Source organism: Neomonachus schauinslandi, chromosome 10, assembly GCF_002201575.2.
Source record: "Neomonachus schauinslandi chromosome 10, ASM220157v2, whole genome shotgun sequence".
Classification (NCBI taxonomy): domain Eukaryota; kingdom Metazoa; phylum Chordata; class Mammalia; order Carnivora; family Phocidae; genus Neomonachus; species Neomonachus schauinslandi.
Window position 1 is genome coordinate 116,739,776 of NC_058412.1, and position 13,329 is coordinate 116,753,104.

Here is a 13,329-nt window from a genome sequence, read left to right on the forward strand (position 1 = left end):
AGTTTCCATTGTACTGTGATTGTGTAGTTTTTGAGGTCTTGGAACTGCAACCCAAGCTGGAGGAGGAGAAGGGAGGGGCTGGAGTCTGGTCACAGTGCTCACCACACCGTGTCATGTTTTGGCGAGAGTGATCATGCATAGGGTTGAGGTTCTGCGGCCATAGGCCAGCCCCAGATGGACTTACATACGGGAATTTCCCCCTGGCTGAGGCTGCTTGCAGCTTTCATATCCTCAAGCAACTAAATTATTCTGCATCCTTAGGTCATTGATAGCAGTGAGAAGCAGGTGTCACCAAAGGAGAAGTGCATACCAGGCAGAAGGATCAGCAAGCATGTCTCCACCCCAAGCCAGGCCTTACCAACAGATAGCCTTGTCGCTAACAGACAATTAAGTGAAGCCGTAGGCCCGCCTCACACTGTTTGAGCCTCTTTGGCTTGAATCAAGCCTCTGCTCTCCCCACTTGCTCTGTCTGCCTCTCTGTTTGGTTCCCTACCTTGGACTCAGTTCTGAAGTCAGTATTTCCAAGGGTCGAGGATGTCCATGGTTGTATGGGCCTGCTTTCATCCTGCCATACCTGACTCTATCCATATGGCTCCCAAAGAAGCAGGCATGTTTTTCCTTGGCTCCACACCTCTGATCATAGTTAACTGGGCCAGAGGTGGGCACCCGACTGGAGCTAAGCCAGTCTGAAAACTTCCATTGGATTTTTATTTATTTATTTATTTTTAAAGATTTATTTATTTGAGAGAGAGAGCTTGCAGCGGGGAGGGGCAGAGGGAGAGGGAGAGAGAGAATCTCAAGCAGACTCCCTGCTGAACACAGAGCCCAAAGCGGGGCCTCGATCTCACGACCCTGAGCCCAAACCAAGAGTCTGACACTTAACCAACTCTACCACCCAAGCTGCCCTCCATGGGATTTTTAGACCTAGAGGCAGAGTCAATATCTTTCTTTGTTTTCTTTTTTTAAAAAGATTTATTTATTTATTTTAGAAAGAGAGTGTGTGTGCATGGGCAGGGGGAGGGGCAGAGGGAGAGGGAGAGGGGAAGCAGACTCCCCACTGAGTGTGGAGCCCCATGAGGAGCTCGATCTCACAACCCTGAGATCATGACCTGAGCCAAAATCAAGAATTGGACGTTTATCCAACTGAGCCACCCAGGTGTCCCTAGCCGATCTCTTTCTAAGGTAGAAGACGTGGCGTTTCAATCTGGAGGCTACAGGTAGTCATGCTTCCCTGCATGTGGAAGGAGTCAGAAAGCAGTGTGAGAGGATAAGGAAAGCAGAGACAAATGATGACCAGATGGTCACCCTCTGAGCCCATGGTGCCTGGTTTCCTGAGGCCCAAAGGGGACCATTGCCCGGCCTCAGCCAGGAGTAGCCAATCTTTCTTTTTTATTTATTTATTTATTTATTTTTTAAAGATTTTATTTATTTATTTGACAGAGAGAGACACAGCAAGAGCAGGAACACAAGCAGGGGGAGTGGGAGAGGGAGAAGCAGGCCTCCTGCAGAGCAGGGAGCCTGATGTGGGACTCGATCCCAGGATCCTGGGATCATGACCTGAGCCGAAGGCAGACGCTTAACGACTGAGCCACCCAGGCGCCCCAATCTTTCTTAAGTAGCAGGAGCCAATACATCCTCCTTGTTGCCTTGAACTTCAAGTTGAACTTCTATCCCAATGTCAAGAAACTTGACTGACACCCTCCCACATCCTTGTGCTGCCCAGGGCCTGCTTGCCCTTCCTGTTTCAGGGTCTCTTTATGACCACCTCCCTCTTTCCATTTCCAACCTACGCCAGGGGTCCAAACCAGCTCCTGAGGCCCTGGCATGGCTTCTGCCCTTCTTGCCCCACTCACTCGCCCTGGGTGACCTCATTCACCTCCATGGCTCAGCCTCCACAACCTCAATGAACTTATAACTTCTCAACTTCTAAACTCCTTCATTCCATTCTGGGCCCCATCTGAGCTTCAGGCTTTTCAAGCATGGTGGAGCTATGTTGATCACCTTAACAGTGGGCACCAGAATTCTTCCTGAAAACAACTATTTGGGTTGAGGCGATACCTTGATAAGCCTCCTTGGGGGCAGGTAGAGCTCCTTAGGGCACAGATGTGAGCAAGCACTAAGGTGTCAGGTGAGGTGGCCAGAAGGTGATGAGGTGGGAAGCTGCTTGCCAAGGGCCAGGGGGAGGAATTTGTCATTTGGGCTGGTGAAGGGTTAGAGGAAAGAAGTGCAGAGATCAGGGGTGGGGGTGAGGAACCAGGGGGAGGGAGAGCAAGGTGTGAGACTGGATGCTGTGTTAAGAAGAGGTCAAAAGAGGGGCGCCTGGGTGGCTCAGTTGGTTAGGTGACTGCCTTCGGCTCAGGTCATGATCCTGGAGTCCCGGGATCGAGTCCCGCATCGGGCTCCCTGCTCGGCAGGGAGTCTGCTTCTCCCTCTGACCCTCCTCCCTCTCATGCTCTCTGTCTCTCATTCTCTCTGTCTCAAATAAATAAATAAAATCTTTAAAAAAAAAAAAAAAAGAAGAGGTCAAAAGAGAGAGCAACCCCCTACTCCAGTAGCCTGGGGAATCACCCAACTAAAGGAAAGTGGCATATAGTAGTTAACAGAGCATGTGCAAGGTTTACACTGCTTTATCTGAAATCTGGCTATACCTGGCTGTGTAATCCTGGGCTAGTTACCTAACTCCTCTGAGCCGTGGCTCCATCATCTGTAAGAAGGGAATAGAGCAGCTGTTAGGATTAAGTAAGTGCTGACATGGGTTGGGCCTTGGAACAATAACATCAACAACAAAAAATTGAAGTTCAGAATGTCTAAGGACTCATCCAAGGTCACTGGGTCAACCAGTATGTGGGGAGGCAGGCTGCAGACCCCAGAATGCCTGATCTCAGAATCCTTCCTGAAGGTAGGTTCACGGAGACAGGAGCAAGGCCAGGGCCTACAGCTCCGGGCTGGGTTTCTGGCAGCTGAATCCTTGCTCCCAGCTGCTGGCTCAGCCCATTGTGGCTGAGAGTTGACTTTGCTCCCCCCCGGCACTTTTTCTCCTCCCTGCTCTCCTGGACAGTATTTCCCTGGGGCTCCCGTTACCAATTTGCAGAGCAAAGCCACGCACAGGCAGTTCAGGGGTGGTGTGAGCTCAGTGGCTCTGGTATTGTTTTTAATTCAATATTTTGTCCCTGTGCGCCAGACTCCTTTATTGGATGAGAACACTGTTATTGGATCCTGCCCTGCAGGAGAAAACGCAAGCTTCCCTGAACGATGGCAGCTAGGTTGTTCTAGAGTCTGATGAGTCAAGGCAGGGCGAGAAGACAGCAGAGAGTTCCAGAAAATCTGGTGGTTACAAGCTGTTCTGTGACACGCACAAAAATATTAACATATGTATTCTTGACCTTTTCCCTTGCCCTCCCTTCTAGGGAGGACAAAGCCCAGGAGGCAGCCTTCACATCACCCTCTTCCTTTTCCTGCACATCCACTGTATAACTGGATCCTGCTGAGTTTCCCTCCTCTGTTTCCCATGCCCAGTGTCACTCAGTCCAAACTCCGAGCATCTCCTGCCCCGACAACTGGTTTACCCCATCCTCCCCTGCTGCCCTCTAACCCATTGTCTTTATGATAGATGATCTTATTTGGGATCTCCTAAAAGATAAAGATTCAGATGTACAGAGTTTTATTTGGGGAGTGATCCCAGGAAGCACTGGCAGGCAAGTGAAAGCAGGACAGGGAAGGGAAGGCAAAGGGTTACACTGTGGACCCCTGGGCTTGATCCCATTGGGCACTTCCAGGAGCCAGTGAACAACACATAGCTCAGAGGTATCCCACCTAAGGAGTGAGGGAACTGGGTATTTATCTTCTAAGTCCATCAGGTGGAGCACTGTTCTGGAGGATGGGGAAGGGCTTTCATTCTCTGGTATCTCTGACCTGTTCCACAAGCAGGCAAAGCAGGTTCCAGTGATCAGAGAAAGTCCTTAGGTAAAAACACAGGTGCTGGCATTTGGAACTGGAAGTCTGCCCAGTGTATACAGAAATGCAAGGAAGGGCAAGGGCGTATGGGTGAGAAGCACTGACAGCATATCTCCCACACAAGACACATCCCTTGACTTAAAGCCCCCTGATGGCTTCCCTTTGCTCTTTGGGTTAAAGACCCAAATACTTTCCTATGTTCTACAAGGTCTCTGAGGGCTGCCCCCTGCCCACCTCTGCTCCTCCCCCACCCCTCCTCCTCCTCCTCCTCTCTCTCTCTCTCTCTGGGCTCCAGCCCCCCTGACCTTTGTTCCTTAAATGTGCTTTGTCCCACCATAAGACCTTTGTACGTGATGGTCCCACTTCCTGGTCCTTCCACATCACCTAGATAATTCCTATACATCCTTTAGGTCTCTGGGTCACACAATTCCATCTCCCAGACTGGTCACGTTCCCTCTTTTCTCCATTGAGGTAACTGGATTCCTTCTCCTCTGAGTCTATATTAGTGTGATTATGCAGTTAATGTCTGTCTTCCTTACCAGACTCTGAATTCCAGAGCCCAGGAGACTGCCTGGTGTATAGCAAGAACTTGATATTTTGTTGACTGAATGAATGGGTGAATGAGGATTCTGTAGAGTCCTTTTTTTATGCCAGTTGGAATACTGGGTATAGAGATGAATTCAAAAGAAACTAAGAGCAGGGCGCCTGGGTGGCTCAGTCAGTTGAGTGTCTGCCTTCAGCTTGGGTCATGATCTCAGGCTCCTGGGATCGAGTCCAGTGTCAGGACTTGCCCTTCCTTACATTTCAGTGAGCAGGGAGCCTGTGTCTCCGTCTCCCTTTACCCCTCCCCTCACCCCACTCGTGCACTCTCGCCCTCTCAAAAATAAATAAATAAAATCTTTTTAAAAAAAGAACAGAAACTAAGAGCCTAAGCTCTTAACAAGAAGGCCATAGTTAGGGGGAGGAGGCAAGGAAGAAGCAGACAAGATTCCACAGGCAAGGATAAGAAATGAGAGATTGGGCTGGTTTGTGGTGTGTAGACTAGACAGTGGGGCTAGAAATGGGTGGGGACGATAATTAGGACATTTCCATGGTTGCTATTCAAGAATGGCCCTTTGTGGTTTCGCCAGGAACTTTCCAAGCTTTGTTTGGTTTCTGTATGTATGGGTTCCTTTTGCACGTCACCTTTTATGAAGACCGGCCCAAGGCAGCTCGCTTCCTGTGGTCCGTACATGTGTATTCTGTGTGTTCCATCAATATCACGATTTGGTGAAAAGATCACTTTCGAGTCACACTAACTTGGGTTTGAATCCTGGCTCCGCTCTTTCTAGCTGTTTGGCCTTGGGCAGATTGCTTACTTTCTCTGAGTGCTGGTTTTCTCATCTGTAAAGAAAGGGTAATCTTCTGGCCTTGTGTGGTTCTTGGGAGGCTCAGGGACCAGACAGAGGCCCAGTGCCTGATACATGGTTTGGATGTTTGATAAATAATGCTATTATTGCCCAAACATAGCTCATGACTTCATACACCGACATTAACTGAGCACCTACTCTATGCGAGGCATATTCATTCTTATCGAATCCTCAGCAACACTGTGAGGTAAGTGTTTGAGGAAGACAGTTAAGAGTTCACTGAATCTTACCCCTCTCCTTCTTGAGCCCACGGAGAGACCACATTTCCTAATTTTCTTTTTTTTTTTTTTTTTAAGATTTTATTTATTTGACAGAGAGAGACACAGCGAGAGAGGGAACACAAGCAGAGGGAGTGGGAGAGGGAGAAGCAGGCCTCCCGCTGAGCAGGGAGCCCGATGTGGGGCTCGATCCCAGGACCCTGGGATCATGACCTGAGCCGAAGGCAGATGCTTAACGACTGAGCCAGCCAGGCGCCCCCATTTCCTAATTTTCTAGTACTTTGTAGTGTCCATGTGACTACTTTCTGGACAGTGGATGAGGGCAGACGTGAAACGCATCACTTCCGGGCTAGGCTCCTATATATTACATCTCTCATGGGCCTCCACACTCTCTCTTTTCGCCCACTGACTGGAGGCTACGTTCCTCAAGGCCCCACGGAAGGAAACCGGATGACTGAGTTAGTGTGTAGGAGGCCATGTGCCAAACATCCACTTCTGACTATTTTACGAGCAAGAAATAAACATCCATTTTGTTGTTTATTACAGAAATTAGACCACTTTGATTATTCTACTATTTTTACCCACATTTGAAAGATGATGGAAAAGAGTCTCTGGAAGGTGAAGTGACTTGCCCAGGGTTGTGCAGGCAGATGGTGCAAAGCCAGGATTCCAACTCCAGAACATATCCAAGATGTAACATATCCAAGATGTTTTCCTCTTTGTCGGCTTTCAGTAAGTATTTGTTGAATGGATGCAATTAAGAGTCTTGATTCCCTAGGCTTAATGTTAAGAACCTAGGGGAAAAGTAGCTTAAAGATAAATTGCAGAGTGTCCAAAAAAAGAAAGAAGAAGAAAAAAGAAAAATCAAGATGTATGGATCTCCTTCACTATATTGTAAGTTTCTGGAAGTCATATGCTTTATTGTACTCACTTTTTAAAAGATTTTAGTTAATTAATTAATTAATTAAGAGGGAGTGGGAGTGGGGAAGGGGCAGAGGGAGAAGGAGAGAGAGAATCTGAAGCAGACTCCGTGCTGAGCGCGGAGCCCAACATGGGGCTTGATCTCAAGACCTTGAGATCAAGACCCGAGCCAAAATCAAGAGTCGGACACTTAATCGACTAAGCTACCCACGTGCCCCTTTACTGTACTCATTTTAAAATATTTCCCAGCCCCTGTCACAGTGCTTGGTACGTTGTGGGTGCTCAAACATGGCTGCTCAATTGTCCTGTCACAAACAGCACAACCTGGGTATTCCCCCAGCTTCTTCAGATGGTGGAGAAATACCTTGAAATCATGGTCCTTCTTGCAGAATACCACGAAATAGTGACAAACTAATTTTAAAATGACTAAATATATAATTTTGTGCAAAAATCACATACCATCTTGTACTCTACCATAAAAAGTGGAAGCAGGTACTAAAGTTCGGGGAAATGCACTGGAGAATAATTTCCAATAAAGGCAAGTCTTCCCATTAACCCTTCCCTCCATGAATTAGCCTACAACTACCAGTCCTCCGCAACTGAATTTTAAAAGAGGTGGGTCCAGTTTGTGGAAGTGTTCATGGGAGCATGATTTGAAAACCACTAGATGAGTTGGTTGGAATAGGAGGGGACCATTTATTAATGGACAAAATTTCTGTTTTCATACTTGCTAGTTAGCTGCTTAATACCAACTAGTGGCCTCCCCAGAGCAAGACAACAGGACTGTGTGTGAGCATTTTTGTATTAGCTTCATTTCTATCTCTGCTTTATGCTCTTCTCCTTGGTTTTCTTTTTCTTAGATCTTTTAATTTATGCTACCTTGCCATGTTTTATGTGTCTTTGTAAGCCACCTTAAATCCTTTCTGGAAGAAGGTGGTGGTATAAATAAAAACATATAACCTAAATATAAAATGTAGCAAGCTCCATAAAAACCCATTCCTAAAATACCAACAGTGGTCAAGTTTATCATACAGAGAAATAAGATAATTAGAGGTATGTTGCGGGCGAAGGGGGGGGAGGAGTTGTGTATCCAAAGGGGCAGATCTATGTGATTATATGAAGCCCAAGGTGTGGCATTACAAATGACTTCAATAAATAGTGTGAAGATTAAAAATTAGTTTTATTTTATTACTTTTATAGATATTTCTATACTTTATACATTTATTGTTTACTTCTGTAATAGTTCTTCAGGATAGAAATTGAGAAAATACAAATAAACAGCAAGAACATTAAAGCCACTGATAGCCTACTACTCAAGAGATCATCACCACCTTGCATCTTCTTCGAGTAAGGTTCAGAGACGAGGTCCCAGCAGATCTAATAGGGCTTAGAGTCTGATGGACTAATGCTCCCCAGCCAGGTGATAGGGGTGAGGAGGACAGGGGGCAGGAGGAGGGAAAAGAAGAGGAGGGAAAGAAGGGGAGAGCAATGGGAACAGAAAGAATCTTGTGTGTGGGCATCCAAGGGTGGATGTGGAATTGGGAGGACAAGGTAGTGTCTACTGCCTAGTCTGACTCAGGGATGAAGTCTGACCCTCGTTGGGAGAGATGCTGTGGACAGAAGTGAGATGTGGGGGTATAAGCTGAACTGCTTTGGGGCCCAGATAAGGGCCATCCAGCACTGAAGAGAGATGCCTAGAACCTATACTTCTGTAGGACGCTGCCTGATTCTGCTGCTTTGAGGACCCAGTCGGGAGGTCATGGCACCTCCTGGGTCCTACAGCTTCTGGAGTTCCAGAGAGCAATGCCCTGGGCAGGGCAGCAGTGGGAGCAGGGAGGCTCTCGTTCCGGTGACGTGGGGGCGGGGGTGGGGGGACAGGTGCCAATGAAGAGGCTGGAGCAGAGGATCCCTTGAGAGGATCGTCCGGGAGTACACGTGGGCATATGCACGCCCAGAAGGAACTCAAGTCATTTATGAGAGCTGGGCTGAGGGGCTAATACTGGTGGACATGGAAGTCGATGGGACATCATTTATATGCTCAGGATGTCAACCTTGGGGAAATTTAGGCCTTTTAAATATATACATGGATGTATACAGATTTTTTTCTAAACAAAAATTTGAAACTGAAGAGACTGATCAGTTTTTTCTCAATGTGTGTTTCTCATAACACTGTTTCCATAGGACACTGATAGGCGTTAATGTGAAAAATGGCTTCTGTGGTCAAATGGGCTTGGAAAACATTGTGTGGAACAAGGTGAAACAGGTTTCTCCCTGCAAGACTGCTCAGAGCTTTCAATATACTAAGGTGCCTTGTGATCCTCTATGAGAAGGTGTAAACTCAGGAGCTGCCCCTCTAGCCGATCTGGGGTACATGGCCATTCTCTGCCTTCATTGATACCTGCCAGCAATGGTTCACAGAGTCTAATGGGTACTAATCGAATGCTCAGTTTATCAATAAGTCACGGTGGCTGCCAATGATGGGAATGTCGCTCTTTGGTACCTAAGCTGCTTTGACTTTGTGGCAGTGAAGATGTCATCTGGGGTTGCAGGCATCTGAAAGCTTAACTGGAATCAGAGGCTCCACTTCCAGGATGGACCCAATGAATCTCACTTCCTGGCATTCATGCCCTGTGTGGTCCCTTCCCACGATGAAAGGCCTGGCCTGTGCCACCTATGGAATATTGTAGAAATGATGGACTGCGACCTCTGAGACTAGGTCATAAAAGACATTGTGGTTTCCACCTGGTCTTCATCTTTCTTGGATGACTTGTTCTTGGGGAAACCAGCCACCATGTTATGAGAACAGTCAGGCAGCCAGAGAGAGAGATCCATGTGGCAAGGAATTGAGGTCTCTGGCCAAGAACCAGTGTCAACCTTTGTGTAAGCCATTTTGGAAGTGACTGGCATCTTGACTACAATCTCAGGAGAGACCTTTATCCAGAAATAGCATGCTAAGCTGCTTCCAAATTCCTGATCCACAAAAACTGTGTGAAATAATAAATGCTCATTGTTCTTTTTTTTTTAAAGATTTTATTTATTTATTTGACAGAGACAGACACAGCAAGAGAGGGAACACAAGCAGGGGGAGTGGGAGAGGGAGAAGCAGGCTCCCGCTGAGGGGGCAGCCCGATGCGGGGCTCGATCCCAGGACCCTGGGATCATAACCTGAGCCGAAGGCAGACGCTTAACGACTGAGCCACCCAGGCGCCCCAATGCTCATTGTTCTTTTAAGCCATTATGTTTCGGGATAACTTGTTACCCAGCAATTGATAACTCATATACATCCTTACTGCTAAGGCTGGGTATTAAACAGCTGCTTCAGCTCACTGGTTAAGGAGACTGCTTACTTCCCAAGCCAGAAGTGGTCTTGACCAATGTCCTTTCACTGACCCCAAATAGCAATTGCATAAATAGTTCTCTCCATCTCTTATTATGAAAGTATCTCTGGAAAGTCTGACTCATGAGGATCATTGGTGTGGGGCATTGATGAGGGGAGCCCCTCAGAATTAAGGGTTTATGAAACTCATTACATTTTTTTTTTTTTTTAGAGAGAGAGTAAGCAAGGTGGAGGGGCAGAGGGAGAGAGAGAGAGAGAATCCTAGAGAAGGCTCCATGCTGTGCAGAGCCTGCCAAGGGCCTCTATCCCATGACTCCAAGATCATGACCTGAACAGAATTCAAGAGTTGGACACCTAACCAACTGAGCCACCCAGGTGCCCCGAAACTCATTACATCCTTACGAGCCATTGTGAGTACTGGTTTTCATAGCTTTTCCAGTCATACATATTTGACTGCAGAATCCTTTCTTTGTGCAATGGACATAGTTGGCCCCTACCCTCATCCTGGCTTCCTTCATCCCTTATTCCTAAGACAAAGGCTCAGAAAAAGATGATCTCTCTTATTTTTCTTGATGTTGTTGTGCCTGGGACTGCTGCTGCCATCCTGTTGGTAGGAGAATAATAAAATGAGCTCCAATGTATCCTTCATCCAGCTTTTACAATTATCAACTCACCAATAACCCTTTCATCTCTACTTCCATCCACACCCACACCAGCCCCCACCTTGGATCATTTTGAAGCAAATTCTAGTTATCATATTATTTCATATATAGAGTTTAGTATGAATCTTTAAAAGATTAGGACTCTTTCAACAACAGATCCAATTCTATCATCACATGTCAACAAAACCTGAAATAATTCCTTTTCTTTGCATATCCATGACTATTGAGTTCTTACTTGGCTCACAGTATATCTAAGAATATAAATTCTTGTGTCTAATCGAGACGAAGATCTTCTGGGAGAGATTATTACTCTTTAGCATTCAACAATCATCTGTGCCTGGATCATAAATGTCAGTACCATTTGAAGGTTACCTGAGCCCAAATCCCTACTGTGAAATGCATAGTCAGACAGGCTTGGTTTGGGCTATTTCCAGTTACTAACTCTATGACTGTGGGCAAATAACTAAACTTTCTATGTTTCAGTTTTTACAACTATTTAAAAATATTAGAGTGGAAAGGATCCAGGGATCTGGATTTGGGTGATGAGAGGCAGAGAGAATAGGGACTCCTCCTGAGCCCTAGCAATTGCATTCTGCTCCCCAGAAAACATATCCCCCTTTCCACTGCCCACCCTATAACTCTTCCCCACTCCTTCAGTGCCTAAATAGAGGAGTCAGGCACTGTTACATGTTTTCAATCAGCCCACAATTGCAGGGTAGGAACTCAATATTGGTGATAAATATATTTTATGAGTGTTTTTTGAGGATATTTTCTTAAAGGCTGTTCCAATAAATAATTTACTGAGGCAATGAAAGATGGAGGAAGCTACTCTGATTACATCTTGGAGTAGCTAAAGCTTGAAGTTTAAGGAAGCTAGGCAGCCCACAGCTATTTAAAAACTTTCTGGAAGAGATCATTCTTCCAAATTACGTTTTTTAAAAAAGATTACAGCTCAGCAGTTGGTCTCTTGGGTGGTGCCCTTCTCCCATCTCTGTGGATGCCATTCTGAAATCATCACCATCATCATCATCATCGTGTTTTTGGACTGCTTGGTGCATAGACTGTAGCCCCCCCTTTCCTCCCTTGTTAGTTTTTTTGAGGTGTAATTGACATAACATTATATTTGTTTCAGGTATACTATGTAATGATTTGATATTTGTATATATTGGAAAATGACCACCACAATAAGTACAGTTGACATCCATCATTATACATAGCTAAAAAAAACCTTTTTTCTTGTAATGAAAACTTTCAAGACCCACTCTCCTAGTTATTTGCAAATATTTAACTATTAACTACAGTCACCATGCTATTCATTACATCCCCATGACATTCGTTTTATAACCAGAAATTTGTACCTTTGACCCCCTTCACCCATTTCTATGAGCCTCCCGCCCCCACCTCAGGCAGCCACCAATCTGTTCTCTATATCCACAAATCTATTTTGTTTTTCAGATTCCACATATAAGTGAGATCATATGGTATTTACCTTTTTTCTGTTTGACTTATTTCACTTAGCATACACTGTAGCTCTTCTGAACTTCCATTTCACATCTTTAAAATTGGAATAGCACAGCATTAGGATTTGGGGTAGGGGTTTGAAGGTATTAGTATTAGTGCCCGGAATGAGTCAATCAATCTGTGGATTGATCGGCTCATCCATTAAACGAACCACTAGCTAATGAGTGCCAATTAAATGCTAAGTATTGTGTTAGATTCTGAGGTTATTGTGGTGAACAATTCAGCAATCTCTGGCTTTTTGGAGCTGACAATATGGAAGGGAAAACAGACTTCAAATGAATGAAAAGCAAATAAATATAGAAACACCAATCACAAATGTTCTGAAGATAATGGTTAGGAATGCTGATAGAGAATCTTGCGGGAAGGAGAGGGACTGTCTTAGATTTTGTAAGTCAGAGGAGACCTCTCTGATACAGTGACATTAAGCTGAAACCTGAAGGACAAGCCTCTCAAACCTTATTTCCTGGAGATACCCAAGAAAGTATTAATGGACCCTCTCATCAAGATAAAATCAAAGTGCCCTAATATGATATTCAAGATCCTCCATGATTAGAATTGCCATAAGATACAGAATGCCCAGTTAAATTTGAATTTCAGATGAGCAACAAAAAGGTTTTAGTATGTTATTAAATATTGCATGGAACATAGTCATACTAAAAAATTTCATTGTTTAACTCAAATTCAAATTTAACTGAAAGTCTTATATTTTTATGCACTGAATTTGGCAACCTTATTCAAGATCTTCCCCAGCCACCTCTCCTGCCTTACTTCCCATTTTTTCCTCTGTATATCCTATGCCTTGTCTACAAGAAGTGTTCCAACCTCTATGTCTTTGCTCATGCTGCTTCCTCTGCCTGGGTCACCAGTTTCCTACCATGTCTTCTTGGCAAACTCTTCTCATCCTTTAAACCCCAGTCCAAATAGCACCTTCTGTGGGAAACCTTCTTTATCCTCATTGCAGGGTGCTCACCAAATCTGGTTCTCATAGGGTTTTGCCTTATGATTCTATGTTTTAACACCTGGTCTCTAAAAACACACAGATAAGATTGAATGCAAAAGAAAGAGTATAGGATGATCTCATTTTTCCTGCTTCTCTGCCCCTTCAATTCCCACTTAACTCCACATAACATTAACACCAAACAGTGCTGGAGTACTTTTCTGTGCCAGGCACCTGCTAAGTGCTTTGCATGCAGCATCTTATGTAAATTCCCCATAATCTTATGAGGTAAATGCAATTGAATCTCCACTTTGCGGGCAAGGGGATGAGGCACACAGAGATGAAGTCGGCTGATGATGTTTCCACATCT